The following is a 14,415-nucleotide window of genomic DNA, read 5'->3' as shown; positions in this document are numbered from 1 at the left end:
CGCAGTGGTAAAAGTGGCAATTCAGAACCACGACACGACCAGGGACGAGTACAGCGGTCAGACGCACGTAGAGTGGCAGCTCTCAAACGCGTTGGACGCGTCCTTGGAAGAAACAACTGTTTGACTGTCCTCATTCCTTTTATGCATCCCTTTGCCTTGTATGCCTTATCATCACAAATACAGACTGAATGCCTCTGATGGTTGTGTTGATTTCATTGCAATGAGTTGCAGATTTATCCATCATAATGGTGGATAAATTATTTGCTTCTTATCTTTTGAAAACTTTCCGCATCATACATTTAGTCTCCACCCCTTGGTATTTGACCGAGAGGAAACATTTCTTTCAGCCAATCTTGCCTTAACTCTCATTGTTTCCCACATTTCAATATGTTTCCTCGCAATCTCCGCTTCTCCATTGAGGTTAGAATAGGGAAACTGATCGTTTTTAAAAAATAAATCGTTGGCTGAATACTGCATTGTGTCCTTTTCCTTAGTCTGATGTTCCAGTGATCACTGGTACATGTCAGTAAAAAACCCGAAATGAGCACTGATCTCACAACAGCAGGATATCAATGGATCGACTGATTGTAAGGTCCTAATTGTGAGATTGGGTCACGTTCGTACAAGAACATTGACTGCAGCTGCATAGACAGAACAACGGCAATGCCAGTACTTGATAGCCAAATGTCTCAGTGAAATTGGAGGATGGACCTAAAGCAGGGTTACTGATCGTGGGATGGGGAGAAATCTCCGAGAATGGGAGGGCTTGAATCCTAATACATAGAAAGCAGAGATGTAAAAGGGCGTCATCACCTCGACGAATATTTTCATGTTACAAAAGATGGATTCCATCCTGCATTTGTTAGTAATGTCTTACTATGCATAAAACGGTAACAAATGAGAATACTGTAAGTCAAATTGGAAATGACCTTTCTGCTGCCACAACACAAAGCGCTAACCACTGCACGATACCGGCACCACATGGGATAGCATTATGCAAAAAACAGTAAAGATGGTGGCAGAGGATATGTTAGGAATAGGACCACATGAACAGTAGGAATACTTGACAGACAGTGAGTGAGACATGCAAGATCTTGGTGGGCTGAATGGTTAAATTCAGTGCCTCCACAGTCGATGGATATTTCATCACTTAGTTTGTTGAAAGCGAAGATTGAAATACTTCTCCATAAAATGAAAGCATCAGCGAATAGCGCAGGCAATTGCTGGAATGTATTTCTGCAAAAGAAATGCAGTTTACCATCAGCTACTTTACCAATTTCCTAATTCAAGGAAGTGGCCACTGCTGTGGAATATCGCATCGTTCCAGATTTCAGGCGTGATACAAGAAACTGTGTGGTGCAGCTGAGAAAACTAAACTGGAAATTTGGATGGGGATGAGCTAGTGGATATGGGTTCAGTTGTGACATCAGTGAGTGTGAAGTATTTCTCTGAAAGTATAGAGTCACTTGAAATGCCAGGGACTTGGAGTTCCAACATTGCATGGAACAGCTACTGGTGAGGTGGTATACGTCGCATGAGGCTGGGAGCTCCAAACTCAGCTGCAGCAGTTTCCATTGACACGAAGCAGGGAGCATTGGGACATCAAGCTGGCATTTCCAACTTTTCCTGGAGCAGCTTCCTTTACATCTTCACAGAGAGAAACAGAGGAAACGCAGTTAAGCATTCATTTTGTTTCAGGAGCAAGACTGGTATGCTTCAAACCCACATGCCTGCTAATCTACCACATTGTTCCAAAGCCGAAATAAGGTTTGAATTTTTAACCTATTGGAGCCGACGTTTCATACAATTGAATCATGCAAAACTGAGGCCTCTTTCTTCATTCCCCAACACAAAACCACTGCCTCGCAACTGAGTAGAGAGTGTGGTCTTGGAAAAGCCCAGCAGGACAGGCAGCATTCGAGGAGCAGGAGAATCGACGTTTCAGGCTAGAATCTTTCATTTGGAATGAGGCTTGTGAGCTGAGGCGGTATAAATACAAATCGGAGGAGGCAAAGTATCTGAGAGTGTGAAAGGTGGGTTGATGTGGAGGTAATGGTGTTAGGTCAAAGTGTAGGGTGGAGTGGATCGGCGAGAAGGAAGATGGACAGATAGGAAAGTTCATGAGAGCAGTGCCAACATGAAACGATCGAACTGGGATAAGATGGCGGAGTTGAAATGAGAAATATATTGAAGTCCACATTGATGCCGTGTGGTTGAACGGCCCCAATGTGAAAGATGAAGCCTTCTTCCTCCTGGTGTCGGATGGTAAAAGTATAGCGATGGTGGATGTCCAGTACCTGCATGTACTTGACTGAGTGGGAGGGAAAGTTAATGTACTCGGCCACAGGCAGTGATGTCGCTTGGTGTGGGTGTCCCGGAGATGTTCTCAGAAGCGCTCTCCAATTAGGCATCCTATCTCTACAATGTAAAGGAGACTTCATTGTGAGCAACGGATAGAGTAAATATCATGTGTGGATTTGCAAGTAAAGTTCTGATGGATGTGGAAGAATCATTTGAGTATTTGGACAGAATTAAAGTGAAGGTGTGGGTGGATTTTGCAAATCCTATGATGGAATGGGAAGGTGCCTGGAGGGGAGGGTCGTTTGGTGGGTGGCATGGACCTGACAAGGGAGTCACGGAGGGAATTATCTTCACAGAAACGGGTAGTGGTGGGGAACAAAATACATGTCTGCTGGTGGAGTCCGTTTGCATGTGCTTGAAATGGTGGAGGATGATATTATGACAACGGAGATTGGTGGGGTGGAAGGTAATGACCAGGGGTATTCTATCTTTGTCATAGTTGGAGGGTGGGTCTTGAGTGCGGAGTTGCTGGAAGTGGATGACATGCTCTGGAAGGCAGCATTGGCCACGTTGGTGTAGAAATTGCCTCACCAATGTCTCAATTTGTCCTTGACAATTGTCTGAGTCTGAACGAGTCACGTCAACGAGAGACTGTGGTGTGATGCTTCCCCAAGTCTGCACACTTGCACCTTATTAACATCATACGGCTCTTCGACGTCTCTGATCATTCCTTTGGTCTAAACTATCCTCACGTCCTTCCATCCGTCCTCTCATATTCCCACTCTCATCTGGTCTCACGCCCTCTGCCGCTATGCATGCCTGTACTTGATGGCTGTAGAGTGTTTTATTGTGACTTGGCTGAATGAAGTTTTTAGCACCGCCTATTTTCACGACTGTGTGCTGCTGCCTTCGCAGCTTTACCTTTCCACACGAGCTCCCACATGGTGGAAGGGATGAAGTTGCGGATTGTTCACCCAATGATGCAATCCTGAGGTCTTCGAACAAATATGATGCCCGTGGGAGAATTCACAACAGGGGTTGTTCATCCATCACGACTCAGCTAATTATCAAAGTTTTCGATAGTTTATTCAAATCTTTTCACTGTCTTCGCTCCATCTATCTTTGTAATGTCCTACAGCCCATTCAAGAACAATAAGAGGTGGTCACTAAATGCCAACCCAGTCAGCGAATCCGACATCCAGGATTTTTTTTTAAATCATGCTGTCTCAGATGTTTGCATTCCCTCGAACTCCAACCGTTTGAGTATGCTGGATTTTAAATCTTTTTTTGTCTATTGCCCGAACTTTCATGTATGAAAGCCATAAAGCAGGAATTATCTTCATTAAGGAAATCTCAAAATGCCGTTAGGAAAGGAGTTACTCACCAAGTGATGAAGAAAACTGTGATACGTGTTCAAATCAACGGCAGTAGCATTGTATCGTGCCTTTCACCTAATGGAAACTTCAAAGGTTTTCCTCTGACTGGAGTTTAAGCACATCTTGATCGCAGTCGTATAACGAGTTATTGCAAAGCTGACAAAGTGTTATATCAAACAAATGATCAAACAAGTAGGTTTCAAGTGGTATTTTACACTACAAATCTCAGTTTGCATCACAAACCTCGGTTGATCGAGCTTGTTCTGCGATAGGTCATCATTTTTATGTCAGTAGAAAAGCGCCACTTTCGCTCATGGCTCTGCAGCTCAGTGATTAGAGCTCTAACCTTGTTTGCCAGTGGCCATGAGCTCGAGTCCCACTGGGACTTTGCTGTGTTTCGCACATCTACTGCAGCAAACATCCGAGCGTGCTTTCTCACTGTTGTTCAGAATTCTTTGTTCAGAATGAAGCCATTTTCTCCAGGGCTAATCTGTTTGAGTTTGCAGTTCCACTTCAATGAACATGAGAATAGCACGCAGCTGACGCGAAGAATGCTCCAGTTTGGCAGGAGGAACAACGTGAGACTGTGGAAGCCGGACAGCAGCGTGGAAACAGTGGCAGAGGAAACACACGGGTAACCGGATTAATGATTCTGTTCCTTATGTAGCGACTAAACAACTAAGAAGTAAACAGGCAGGAGGCAACAAGATCACAGGAAGCCACGCTGCCTCAGAAGGTTTACTTTGAGCATGTATCAATTCTTCATTTTTGGGCCTGTTCTCGAATGGCAGCCTACGGCCTGATTACCCCTTTACTTACGCAAACAGGCTCTGGTTTTAAAGTCTAAAGTGAAGGAAGAAGAAGCCAAATGGTGAAATTCCTCATGAAGTCGGTCTCTCCGGAGGCCTTTGTCACTCTCGCCAGGTGTGTCTCTATATTTACCTTTACAGGTGAAAATGGGGTTCAGTTCTCTATCGGGTCATGAACAAATCTAACCGAATCTGACTTCACTCCCATATATTGTTTCATTTGAGGTTAATGGTTTGCAGGGAAAGTCTCATTGAGATGAACACTTCAGACGCCAGACTGCGGGCCAAGCACAGCAAACTGGAAATGAGAATGTACGGCCGTTTGATGAGTGGAACTGACATCGTGCATTATTCTATGCTGTAAAACCACGTGTGTCACGAACATCTTTTTTTAAAGAAACTTCTCATCGCAGATAAACAAAGCTATTATGTTAACAGAAGATGCATTTGCACCAGCCGTGCAAACTGATCGATTAGCGTTTTTGATTCAGCACTTCCACCATTGTGGTTTGGGTTCATTTCCTAGTCAGGGAATCAGGATTTATTGTTCCTGTTAGGAAAAATAACAGAAGCAGAGCATCTCTGATAGGAATTGCATTTCACTTGCGTTTGCATGTGACTTGCAATTTTGCTGCAGGACCACACAGTGGCTCACTGGTTAGCGCTACTGCCTGACAGCGCCAGACACCTACTTTGACACCAACTGGGTACACTGTAGGTAAGTTGACTAATTCAGGAGCGAATGGAGAGACATAAGCTAGGCAATTGTTTTGGGAGGACTATTCCCTGGAGGGTCGGTGTGGATTTGTTGCATTAAGTGGCCTTTTTCTGAACTTGTGCAGCACAGAAACAGACCATTCGGTCCAACCCGTCCATGCCGACCAGATATCCCAAAGCAATCTTGTCCCACCTTCCAGCACCTGCCCCATACCCCTCCAAATCCTTCCTATTCATTTACCATTCAATTGCCTGTTAAATGCTGCAATTGCACCAGCTTCCACCACTTCCTCTGGCTGCTCTCTCCATGCACTACCGCACTCTGTGTGAAATGGTTGCCCTTAGGCCTCTTTTATATCCTACTCCTCGCATCCTCAACCTATGCCCACTAGTTCTGGACTACCACACCTCAGGGTAAAGACTTTGCCTGTTTACCCACTCATCATTTTCAGAGAAGGGAGAAACGTGAGAAATAACAGTCACTTCCGGTGAGGGATTGATCCATGATGCGACAACCAACCGAATCACCTGTGACTGAAATAGCTCCTTCCTCCCTACACTGGTAATGGCATTATACACCATTAGAGTGGGTTTGCCTGTGTTGAAATGGACACAGCATTCTTTATGAAGACGGACTTTACTGGGATATAAAGACCTGGCAAAACACATGGAGGGATATGCCTGGAACAGAAGATGTCAGGAAGAATGAATAGCGTTTACTTGGAAATAAAAACATTGCAAAGGAATCCACTGAGATCCTGCGGGAGAAAGCCATTAGAAAAGACAAGGCGGGGTTTCATGGGGCGGTGGAGCAGACAAATAGATCGCGTGGCCTGAAACCAGGAAAAAGTGATTTGTGTCCATACGGAAATTTTCCCGATGATGCGAATTTGGTGAGAGTAATCAGGAAGAAAATTTCCTCATACAGATGGCTCAAAAACTGGAGTTTAAAACTTCGAAACCAGTGATGAATGATAAAGAAAGTTTTGGAGCATGGCTTGTTTTTTTTTCATTGTAATGTTTTTGAAATTGGGACTTATTTCTTTTTTTCAGAGAAAAGTAATTTCAGGCGCATACAGACACACAAGGAATGAATTTAACGGGGACAGAGGGTCTGCTCTGTAGGGATAGGGTTGTGTTAAGTAAACACTCTCTAATTGGTTAACGTTAATTAGAAAGTAATTGTATAACACATGCAACTGAATACGCCTAAATCTGAAAATTATTATGAACGGTTTAGCAGCTCGATGTAAGTGAACTTCTATAAATTTTAAAAGAACTGAGCTATTTGTTTTACCTCAGCATTAAAGGGAAGCCGCTTAGCTCAGTCTGCTGCATAACTGTTTTATGATACAAAGTGTTCCCAATATTGTGTGATTAATTCTCGCAATGTCTCATTTTACCATTACGATCCTGATATCCCCACTCACCTAATCTATTAGACGATGGCGAGAATCAAAGGCATATTATGCCACAGTGAGGGAGAACTGACCTGCTGAGAAACACACAATCTTTTTCATCTGTTGCATTGGACATTTGGTTGCAATCACAGAGGAGGTACTGAGTGAATTTGCTGCTCACTTATCTCACCCAAAAATATCCCGTGACAAGACTCGAAAATATTCCTGTTGGAATTCGCTAATCTTCACAGTAGTAATTTAAAAAAAAATATATCATTTCGATTCGAATTTTTCCAACAACATTGAAAATATCCAAAGAGATAAATATCATTCTTTTTGTCTTGTTTTAATATCCTGTATGAGTTTAAAGCAATTGCAATAACATGAAACGATATAAGCGTCCGTTTGACAATTTAACACCGTGTATGATGAGCGGTTTGCGAAATCGAATCCGTCTCAAACATCACCCCTGCATCTCTATTAAGAGTTGGATATTCTCCTCGGGAATATTCCTGTGTGGTCGCATGTAACGGAGGCATTTCCCAAGGGCAGGCCACTCCACAAAATCAGTAGTTAGATCTTTAGAGAGAATGCTGCTTTATTCAACGTTCTATTCCAACGTGTGTGTGTGTGTGTGTGTGTGTGTGTGTGTGTGTGTGTGTGTGTGTGTGTGTGTGTGTGTGTGTGTGTGTGTGTGTGTGTGTGTGTGTGTGTGTGTCGGTGTGTGTGTGGGTGTGTAAGAATTCAGAACGTTGGGAATTGATGGTCAGCCAGATGAATATTCTTCCTGTAGAATGTGGGAGGCAAGAGTCACTAGTAATGTCCCAAGTATCTGCATCTGTGGGAAGTGCATCCAACTCTCGTCTCTTGGTAAGTGTCGATGGAAACTGGAGCTGGACGTTGGATTATTCGGGATACTGAGGAGATAATTGAGAGGAGTTTTCGCCAGGCCGTAACACCTCAGGTATGCTATGGGGCTATAAGCATAGCATACCGTTATTGATACTTTTGAGGGGGAATGACTTAGGAGGGGTAACACATGGGGTACAGGTCTCTCGCACAGAGTTTGTTCCTGTTGCTCAAAAGAGATGGGATGACAGGAAGAGAGAATTATTTTTGGAGACTTCATCGTGAGAGAAACAGATTGCAAATTCAGTGGGTGGGGACACACTTATGATTGGTATGTTGCCTCCCAACTCCCAGGGCTTGTAATGTCTTGCATCGTGTTTGTGCGATTCTTAAGGGAGAAGGGGGGTAGTGCCAAGTCATGGTCCACATATGAAATACCAACATTGGTAAGAAATGGCATATAAGGCTGAAATACAGTGAACCAGAGTGACATCTTCGATCTAGATCAAACAGAGTTGTTCTCTCTGATTTGTTACACATGACACGTCGTGAAGAGATGAAGAATAGGTAGAGAGCTTTTGAACATAAGGGTACCGGGATGATATAGAGGGGCAGGATTTGGATACCTGGATAATTGTGTCTTATTCTGAAGTAGGTGGTACCTCAACAAATAGGATAGTTTTCACCTGAACCACAGGAGAACCAATATTCTGGGGGTGGTGAGGGGAGGGGGGGATAACTTGCTAATTCTCTTCCGGAGGGTTTACGTGAACTCAGCAGCACAATGGGAACATGAATTGCAGGTCAGTTTTACAGGAGGTTTTGAGTAGTGTGGACATAACTAGGTTTGGAAGAGGGTACTGGCAATAATGAAGATGTCTCCAAGTGTGTTTGCTTCATCGCCAGGAGCATCTGGAATAAGGTAGATGAACTTAGTACATGGGTTGTTAACTGGGAGTTCGACGTTGTGCCATTTCAGAGACATGAATGGAGCAGTGAAAGGACTGGGAGTTCCTCATGCCGCAGTTTCGATTTTTCAGTAAGAACAAGGAAGGTGGCTAAGGAGGGCGAGGTGTAGCCAAGCACAGCATTACGGGAGCGAAAAGAATATTTGATGAGCACTCTACGGAGTCTACTGTGCTAGAAAGGTCTGATATTAGACTCAGGAAAGGAGAGGTCACTGTGAATGGAGTTTTCAATAGCCCACTGAAACATTCCAGAGATGTAGAGGAAAAGATTGCAATGATGACTCTGAATAGGAGTGAAAATAACGGGTAGTTGTTATGGGGAATTTTAACTTTACCAATAATGATTGGGAAGTTTATAGTTTGAGTAAATCTGATCAGTAAGTTTTTGTCCAATGTGTGCAGGAGGATTTCCTGACGTAGCATATAGTCAGGCCAACAAGAAGCAAAGCCACATTGGAATTGGTACAGGGTAATGTACCAATCTGTTCGATGTGGAGGGAAGTGAGAACTTTGGTGATCGGAATAGGTGGTACCTATTCATCTGTGTCACAATTGAAAAATGACAATGCTGTCGAGGAGAGTATTGTGATACAACCTATTAGAATACACGAAATTAATGTTCGTAAGGAGTTTGTGTTGGCATTTCTTGAAAGTGTGAAAAAAGATCTGTCCGTTGGGTTTGATGGGATGTATCCTAGGATTCTCTGGGAATCATGGGTGGAGACATTTAACTGTGGACTTTGTGTCATCGGCGTCTCTGTGATTAGTGCGAGAAGACTCAAAATTAGTAAATATTGACCCCTTCTCCAAGAAGAGGAGGAGAACTTTGATAATTGCAGAACATTGAGCCTCAGTTTCATTGTAGATAAAGTGTTGGAAAAAGTTATGAGAGATGGGATTTATGATCATCCAATAAGGAAAAAGTTGATTTGGGATAGTCAATTCGATTTTGTGAAGAGTATAGCTGAAAATGTCTTGCTGGTTAAAGGACAGCAGGTCAGGCAGCATTTCAGGAATAGGAAATTCGACGTTTCGAGCATCAGCCCTTCTTCAGGAATGGGAGAGAGTTTGCCAAGCAGGCTAAGATAAAAGGTAGGGAGGAGGGACTTTGGGGAGGGGCGATGGAGGTGGGATAGGCGGAAGGAGGTCAAGGTGAGGGTGATAGGCCGGAGTGGGTTGGGGGCGGAGAGGTCAGGAAGAAGGTTGCAGGTTGGGAGGGCGGTGCTGAGTTGAGGGAACTGACTGAGACAAGGTGGGGGGAGGGGAATGAGGAAACTGGAGAAATCTGAATTCATTCCTTGTGGTTGGAGGGTTTCCAGGTGGAAGATGAGGCGCTCCTCCTCCAGCCGTCGTGTTGTTATGTTCTGCCGGTGGAGGAGTCCAATGACCTGCATGTCCTCAGTGGAGTGGGAGGGAGAGTTAAAGTGTTGAGCCACAGGGTGGTTGGGTTGGTTGGTCCGGGCGGCCCGGAGGTATTCTCTGAAGCATTCTGCAAGTAAGCGGCCTGTCTCCCCAATGTAGAGGAGGCCACATCGGGTGCAGCAGATGCAATAGATGATGTGTGTGGAGGTACAGGTGAACTTGTGGCGGATATGGAAGGATCCATTGGGGCCTTGGAGGGAAGTGAGTGTGGAGGTGTGTGCGCAAGTTTTACATTTCCTGCGGTTGCAGGGGAAGGTGCCGGGAGTGGAGGTTGGGTTGGTGGGGGGTGTGGATCTGACGAGGGAGTCACGGAGGGAGTGGTCCTTGCGGAACGCTGATAGGGGAGGGAGGGAAATATATCCCTGGTGGTGGGGTCCGTTTGAAGGTGGCGGAAATGACGGCGGATGATACGTTGTATGCGGAGGTTGGTGGGTTGGTAGGTGAGAACCAGTGGAGTTCTGTCTTGGTGGCGTTTGGAGGAGCGGGGCTCAAGGGCGGAGGAGCGGGAAGTGGAGGAGATGCGGTGGAGGGCATCGTCGATCAAGTCTGGGGGGAATCTGCGGTCCTTGAAGAAGGAGGCCATCTGGGCTGTGCGGTGTTGGAACTGGTCCTCCTGGGAGCAGATGCGGCGGAGACGAAGGAATTGGGAATATGGGATGGAGTTTTTACAGGGGGCAGGGTGGGAGGAAGTGTAGTCCAGGTAGCTGTGGGAGTCAGTCGGTTTATAGTAGATGTCTGTGTTGAGTCGGTCGCCCGAGATAGAGATAGAAAGGTCTAGGAAGGGGAGGGAGGAGTCTGAGACAGTCCAGGTGAATATGAGGTCGGGATGGAAGGTGTTAGTAAAGTTGATGAACTGTTCAACCTCCTCGTGGGAGCACGAGGTAGCGCCGATACAGTCATCGATGTAGCGGAGGAAAAGGTTGGGGGTGGTGCCAGTGTAGTTGCGGAAGATGGACTGTTCCACATATCCTACGAAGAGGCAGGCATAGCTGGGGCCCATGCGGGTGCCCATGGCAACTCCTTTGGTTTGGAGTAAGTGGGAGGATTGGAAAGAGAAGTTATTCAGGGTGAGGACCAGTTCAGTCAGTCGAAGGAGGGTGTCAGTGGAAGGCTACTGGTTGGTGCGGCGGGAAAGGAAGAAGCGGAGGGCTTTGAGTCCTTCGTGATGGGGGATGGAGGTGTACAGGGACTGGATGTCCATTGTGAAAATAAGGCATTGGGGACCGGGGAAGCGAAAATCCTGGAGGAGGTGGAGGGCATGGGTGGTTTCCCGAACGTAGGTGGGGAGTTCTTGGACTAAAGGGGACAGGACCGTGTCGAGGTATTGGGAGATGATTTCGGTGGGGCAGGAGCAGGCTGAGACAATGGGTCGGCCGGGGCAGGCAGGTTTGTGGATTTTGGGCAGGAGGTAGAAGCGGGCGGTGCGGGGTTGTGGGACTATGAGGTTGGAGGCGGTGGATGGGAGATCCCCTGAGACAGGGCCGCTTACTTGCAGAACGCTTCAGAGAACACCTCCGGGCCGCCCGGACCAACCAACCCAACCACCCCGTGGCTCAACACTTTAACTCTCCCTCCCACTCCACGGAGGACATGCAGGTCCTTGGACTCATCCACCGGCAGAACATAACAACACGACGGCTGGAGGAGGAGCGCCTCATCTTCCGCCTGGGAATCCTCCAACCACAAGGAATGAATTCAGATTTCTCCAGTTTCCTCATTTCCCCTCCCCCCACCTTGTCTCAGTCAAGTTCCCTCAACTTAGCACAGCCCTCCCAACCTGCAACCTTCTTCCTGACCTCTCCGCCCCCAACCCACTCCGGCCTATCACCCTCACCTTGACCTCCTTCCACCTATCCCACCTCCATCGCCCCTCCCCCAAGTCCCTCCTCCCTACCTTTTATTTTAGCCTGCTTGGCAAACTCTCTCCCATTCCTGAAGAAGGGCTGATGCTCGAAACGTCGAATTTCCTATTCCTGCGATGCTGCCTGACCTGCTGTGCTTTAAACAGCAAGACATTTTCAGCTGTGATCTCCAGCATCTGCAGACCTCATTTTTTACTTTGTGAAGAGTAGTTTGTGCTTCACGAACCTGATTGAGCTCTTTGAGAATTTGACCTATTAGGTGGATGAGGGTGAAGCGATTAAAATGGTGGATATAGTTTTCACTTAGGCATTGGTAATATTCCCCACGGTAGGCTACTGCATAAAATACATAGGCGTATGATTGAAAGTTTTTTTATTGGTTTGGATCAGAAACTGGCTAGCTGAAAGAAGACAGAATGGGTAGTTGATGGGAAATATTCGTTCTGGATTTCAGAAACTAGTGGTTTCGCAGGAGGTTTTCTTTCGGTCCACTGCTGTTTGTCATTTTTATAAATAACCTGGATTAGGGCATGGAATGATGGGTCAGTAAATTTCCCGATAACAGGAAGCTCAATGGAGTTCTCAACAGTGCCAAATGTTTCTGCAGGTTGGAGTGGGACATGAATAACCTGCAGAGCTAAGCTCAGAGATGTCAAATAGAAATTAATGTGGGAAAATGTGAGGTCATTCACATTGGAAGCAGCAATAAGAAGAAAGAGTTCTGGGCTCAAAGTAATGTTCTTGGAAGTTCAGCTGAGCAGAGAGACCTCGGCGCTACTGTGCAAAAAACGCTGCAAGTTACCACCCGTGTTGACAGGTTTGTTTCGAAGGAGCACGGAATGATTGATTTATTGGGAGAGAGGTTGAGTTTCAGAACCATTAGGTCATGTTGCACTCCAAAATTCTCTGGTGGCCGCAATTGTGGAAATGCATACAGTTCTGATCGCCACATCATCGGACGGATGTGCAATCATTGGCAAGTGTGCAGAGGAGATTAACTGCGGTGCTGACTTTTTTGGAGGGCAAGTTTTACGAGGAGAGACTGCGGGAACTCGGGCTGTTTATGACAGAGAGAAGAAGTTTGAGAGATGATTGAACAGAGACATACAAGATGATCAGATGCTTTCTTAAGGTGACCAGTGAAGGACATTTTTTTTACAAATGGTGATGGTCGGCACAAGGCCACACAGCTTTAAATTGCGGCTGATAGATGCCGAGGCATGTTCTATTCTCAGTGAGTAGAAAAGTTGCAGAACGCCTAGGATTCAACAATCGGAGATGCACTAACTTTTAGGGCTTTTCAATGATCAGGGATAATCTTTTGAGTCATAATTATAAAATGTCATTCGGTTTGACATTTGATTAGGATCGCGTTGGGTGTAGCATCAAGGGCCAAAGAGCCTTTATTGTGCAGTAATATTCGGTCCTCGAGCTGTTCTCAGCCTGATGTTGCAATTATCCTGGCCAATATCAGTGAAATGAGCGGCTGGCGTGGATCAATCTCTCAACTTCGGCAGCTCAGACACCTCCAGTCTGCTATAGAAGCACAGTAACCTGATCAATTTCCCCAATGGAGCTGACATCAGAGCACGTTCAACGGCTCCTGTTCTTGCCACTGAGGCCAGAAATTCAATTACTCAATTTTGTGCTGTGGATCTGAATTGAAACACACATCAGAGGTGATTGTACTGATTATTGATCATCCATTATGTCATATCAGGTTCAGGAAAAGGACAGAGAAAAACGTGGTGAAAAAAGATGTTATTGAATATAATTCTGGATTAGTGGTGCTGGAAGAGCACAGCAATTCAGGCAGCATCCAGGGAGCAGCGAAATCGACGTTTCGGGCAAAAGTGCTTCATCAGGAATAAAGGCAGAGAGCCTGAAGCGTGGAGAGATAATCTAGAGGATGGCGGGGGCGGGGTGGGAGGGGGGAGAAAATGGCATAGAGTACAATAGGTGAATGGGGGAGGGGTTACTGAATATAAGTTTACCGTGGCTTTCTGCGTTGATCACGGGCAACGTTTGGTCACTACTGTACTGGGATTTTCCTTCCATCAGTTTCAATTCGTCACAGAATTCGATTCACTGACACTGCACCAAGTTCCTTTGGAAAGTTCATATGACACATTGACCAACATTGCACACACCGTCAATAATCTTCAGCATTACGACATCAAAGAGCACGTGGCATGGTTTGTATAAATAGTATACAAAGCACAATGCTATGCAAGATCTAATTGAATTCCACTTTAGATTAGATTACATTCCCTACAGTGTTGCAACAGGCCCTATGGCCCAACCCACCCAGAAACATTTCCCTTTGACAGATGCACCGATCACTACGGGAAATTTAGCATGACCAATTGAAATGACCTGTATATCTTAGTATTGAGGGAGGAAACCGGAGTACCCAAAGCAAACCCATGCAGTCACAGGGAGAACGTGCAAAATCCACACAGTCAGTTGCCCAAGACTGTGAGGCAGCCATGCTAATCAATGAACCACTATGCCACCACAGTAAAAAGTAGCAAGAATCCAGAGTAATATTCAAAATGTCAGATATTCATATTCATTACCTTGGTCAGAATTCTAGCCTTGCAAGGGCGAGTCTGCCCCTGAATCCCCAGAATCCACGTGGACGTATGTTCCATTGGTCCACCTGGAAGCCTCTGTTCAGCCTGACAGAGCAATCAGAAATCTCCACTTTC

The sequence above is a fragment of the Hemiscyllium ocellatum genome, unplaced genomic scaffold, assembly GCF_020745735.1.
Source record: "Hemiscyllium ocellatum isolate sHemOce1 unplaced genomic scaffold, sHemOce1.pat.X.cur. scaffold_89_pat_ctg1, whole genome shotgun sequence".
Taxonomy (NCBI): domain Eukaryota; kingdom Metazoa; phylum Chordata; class Chondrichthyes; order Orectolobiformes; family Hemiscylliidae; genus Hemiscyllium; species Hemiscyllium ocellatum.
The sequence above is the reverse complement of the archived record's forward strand: the minus strand, read 5'-3'. Positions refer to the sequence as shown.